Genomic DNA, 4,844 nt, shown 5'->3' on the forward strand with positions numbered 1-4,844 from the left:
TGATCTGATCTAATCTAATCTAATCTAATCTAATCTAATCTAATCTAATCTAATCTAATCTATAATATTAGCAATATATCATGTTTTCATACAAATCATAATCAGGCTTCTGTCCGTCGTCGCAGGCGTCTGTTTCTTAACGTTTAACAAATAAACTGAACCCAGTGAAACCACGGTGAGTCTTTAAGTCCTGATGCCTCCAGGGGAAACAATCAACTACAATAACATGTTAGTGTTAGGTTCTCACAGGTTTCTCGCTGAGTCACACTATGTAGTAAATACTGACGTGCTCCAATTAAGAGTGTGGAACTTAAATTGGTGCAGCTGACAGCTTTATTGACACCTGGATGAGCTTTTAATTTTAAAGACATTGGAAGAAAAAAACGTGTTGAGTGAGGCTATTGTGGTTGGTTTTTCAAATAGCTTAGCTGGTCACGTGTGCTCGTTTCTGTGCTTTTAGTTTGAAAAATCTTGAAGAATTCGTCCTTCTTGTGACCAAAGACTTCTCACCTCTGTCATGAAGTCAGATGTTTTCAACTTGCAGTGACCTTTCTTCCAATTCATGAACTCTAAGAGTTAAGAACTCTAACTGTAATTCATTCTTAAGGTAAATTAGAGAAGCATTCAATGTCAACTAAAGAACTTCGACATTATTCCCGTGGGAAAACAATGCAGGTGTTTGTTTCAGGTGTTTATTAATCAAGCATAAATAACCCAGCGGTACATAACGCAGCCGCAGAGCAATTAGCAGAGCCATGTGTTTGGGCGAGGCTTCAACATTTTTACTGACAATTGATTCCACAGAACATAATGGAAAGTTGAGAGTCATTACTGTCAGTAAGTCTGTACAAGCTGTTGATCCTGGTTATAATTGTTTTCGCAGTACAATAACAATAAATGGGCCAATGCTAGCATAGGTTTAAAACAAAATGTTCTTGAAATTGTCATGATATTGTGCTGGATTAATTGAATGTTCTCTCTGAATCAGTACCAGTAGTCAGTGCAAGATTTTAGTCAAATGTTAGGCTAAAAAAAAGAAATGAAAAAGTAACTAAAAGATCATTTAAAGTAGCCAAAAGAAGGGCTGATGGCTGATATTAGCCTAACACATTAATTACTGTAGCTAAAGGTTACATTAGTTTAGACCTTTTACTACTTCCTTCAATGGAAAGCTAGTTAGCTAGCAAGCAACAACATTAGACAGACAGACAGACAGCCAGATAGATAGATAGATAGATAGATAGATAGATAGATAGATAGACAGATAGATAGATAGATAGATAGATAGACAGATAGATAGATAGATAGACAGATAGATAGATAGATAGATAGATAAATAGTATTACGCAGACGTATTACATAACCAGCCAAAAATACTCAGAAGAAATTAGCTATCATGTTGGCTGAAAGCATTAGCCAAAGGACAACCAAGTGTAATACCAAAACAGTTCAACAGGCTAAAACAACAGGACAAAATGCCTCGGTGAATCTTCAAAAGTTAGTAAAAAAAAAAGAAAAGAAAAAAAAGAGCTCTATTGAAGCTAGCAAAGAACAACACAGAAGCCAACTTAATATTTCAGGGGAAACAGTAAAATGTAGCAAGCGACAGTTAGCCAAGACATGGCTTTAGCTCTACTGCTGCACATCTATAGCATGTATGTCATATTTCGTGGCCAAAAAAAAAATTAAGATAACCTAAATAATTTTCTACCATCATAAAAAAGAAAAATCAAGTGAAAACAGAGTTATTAATAATCCAGTCGTCCGATGGACACTTGAGGCTGTGGTTGGCATCATAATGAGGCCTATCAACGCCTCTGACATGTAAAACATGGCCTCTTTACACTCTTTGTTTTCATTATTTTATTAATAATTCGACCTCATTATGGAGAAGGGGTTGTATTTCCAAAGAGCTTAAAACAGGCTGGAACACATTGTTAAAAAAAGAAAAATGAAACACCCAGCTCTGGCACACCTGTGACTGAATGTGAATTTTAATTCACACACATGCACAAATAAGCACACACACACACACACACACACACACACTTATGGATAGCCACTATTCATACTGATAATTATACAGTGCTGTCTGTGTCGCCTGGCAACTGAACTGTTGGGGTTTGCTTTTTTTAAAGCTCATTGTTTGACAGAAATCTTTGTGCTGTTCATTATCGGACGCGACTGCAGAAACACGTTGATAAACTTTTATTTGTAACATTACACGGTGTTTGGTTCGGTGATTTAAGGGTTCAAATCCCGTCTAGAATTGACCCGCACGCTTCGGTTACAAGATCACAATTCTGTGCGTCTGATTTCTAATGCAATGCAATGTCCTCCCCGCCCACAAGGGAGAGTTGTTAGTCAACACATGAGTTGTGGATTCGCATACGAGCTATATTTGAACGGATGAACTGTGAATACAGTGAGTGACAGTGCAACGGGTTTTTAACATCTAACCACAGGAAGTGCCTTTATAATCCCACTAACAACCCCCACCCCCCGAAATCCCCCTCCCACAATGCATCACGAAGCGTTGAGAAACAAGAGAAATAATAAAGATTTTCTCAAAATCATGAACTGCAGTTTCCCACATGCACACTCAAATATCAGGACCGTTTATTCTGAGGAGCCCATTGTCGTGGAAGTGAAGTCACACTAAACTAAAGCCAAATCTAAAATTTCCTTGAAGGTCTTCAGATAAGGGGGCGTTTGTCATCTCCGAAACAAAAGTTTGTTGTTGTTTTTCTTCCCCTCTGGGTACAATATAATTCAATCTGCATGTAGAATTTGTGGGAGAGTGGAATCAATTTTTTATCTCCTTGTAAAATGAAAATGTATTTCCTGCCTTGTGCCGTTTGGTTCAAAATAAAAGATTATTTTTAATTCACATCATGAGGTCGTAGGGGAGAATTAAATCCTGATTTTTATCTGACTGAATAAACTGAAGTAAGCCTGGCTACGGCTGAATGTTAGTGAAACGTACAGAAAACAAAAATAAAACATAAAGCCTGAAGTCACAGATAGAGGTTGACTTTGGTAGCCAGATGTTGTTACTAAAATATATACATAAAATGTATTTAAAGTTAAATTAAATTAAATACAAAAAAACTGGGGGTCAGGCTGCTAAATAAAAAAGGTTAGACAAGCGGCATTAAAATACTGGATGACAGATAAGTACCGTAAGTATCCAAAATGTTGTATAGTAACTGAACAAAAATGTATGAATGCCAAACAGAAGAATAGAAATAAATATTAGAAATGGCAAAAAATACCTAAAAATGTCAATTGACCAAAACCTGTATTTTAGATTTATGTTAGCAAAGTATACCTATAGTACAGTATATACTTCAATAGGTCAAAGTATTTTACGTACTGTACCTTAAAATGACGTCCAAAGTTAAATTAAAATAACAAGAAACAATGAATACATTATGTATAATTATCAAATATTAGCCAAAACTTGACAAAAACAACCCAGAGCAGGTGGCTAAAGGTACGGTGGCTAACTAACGTAGCTCAAAACATCATCTAAATCCAAATCCAATTTGTTAATTAAAGCAGATTCCAAAACTGAATTCCACATGTAAAACACATAAAACACAACACAAACAACAGTAACAGACGTATACGAAGTATAAATAAAGCTTAAAATACATAAATAGTAGCTGAAATGTTTGTACCGTAGCTTAATACGGAATGTTAGCCGAATGACAACCCAAAGCTAGTCCAGCTAAACAACAATGTTAGCCGAATGACAACCCAAAGCTAGCCCAGCTAAACTTAAATCCATGAGATAAATGTTTCTTTTTTTTTTCATTCACGTTTGTTTGTTTTTAACACTTTACCTACAGTAAAACCCGATCGATACCAGTGACAAACTGTCAGCTTTGCTCTTTCTCTCGCTCTCTGTCCCTCAAACAGGACAGAGATGAAAAATGTCAAGTGGCTTCACATACATCCAAACACACACATCCAGCCACAGGCTCTTTACTCTACAATCTGCTGTAGAGAGTGTCTCCACAGCCCGGCCGCTCCACTCAGGTCTTCAAATCAAAGGCAGAGAGGACAAAGGCAGGCCGTTATTAGGACGACCGTGCAGCGGGAACACATCGTAATGATCCATTAGCTTTCTTTTCTTTGCATATCCTTAAGGCCCACCTCTTACAGTGAGATAAATCGGCTTACTCTGCTCCGACTGAAACAGAGACGGTGGGCACACGGACGCCACTCGCTGCACTTTCCGCCTATCTTTTTTCGGAAGGACGCAACAATTGCATGTAAATCAACACTATTATGGTGGAGAAATTTGATGAAGCGTTTCCAGAGCCGGTGCTGTTCCTGCCTGTCTGTGTGCTGATGCTCACAGTAAGTGACGTGCTATCAGAGAACAGTGGGTTTCCTCCAGCCACGAGGCCTGTGTACGTCTGTGATTGTTACAATAACAATGACAACATTCATCTCTCTTACACAGAGCTTTATTGGCCCTGGGTATAAAAACTAGTAAAGGTAGCAGGCCTGGCTCGGGTCCGCCCCCCCCCCCCCCCGCCACTCTCTCTGGCTCTCCCTCCACTGTTTTAGCTTCCTCTGCTTCTAATTTGGTGCTCTTAATCATAAAAGCATCGGCGAGGAAACCAGGAGGTGAAACTGCCCCTGAAAAATGTTTTATTTTCACTCAAGTGGACGAACAGGACACAGACACAGCTGCCGGTTCAAACTGGCGGACACGCGGTTTGTGAGGCTGTTGTTGTTTCACTTTTACCTTTTTTGTATGTCCAAACTGTGGCCCGAGGACCCGACTTTGACACCAGAACAGGGCTAACATGGGCTTCTTTCATAAAATG

Source organism: Cynoglossus semilaevis, chromosome 14, assembly GCF_000523025.1.
Source record: "Cynoglossus semilaevis isolate Cse_v1.0 chromosome 14, Cse_v1.0, whole genome shotgun sequence".
Taxonomy (NCBI): domain Eukaryota; kingdom Metazoa; phylum Chordata; class Actinopteri; order Pleuronectiformes; family Cynoglossidae; genus Cynoglossus; species Cynoglossus semilaevis.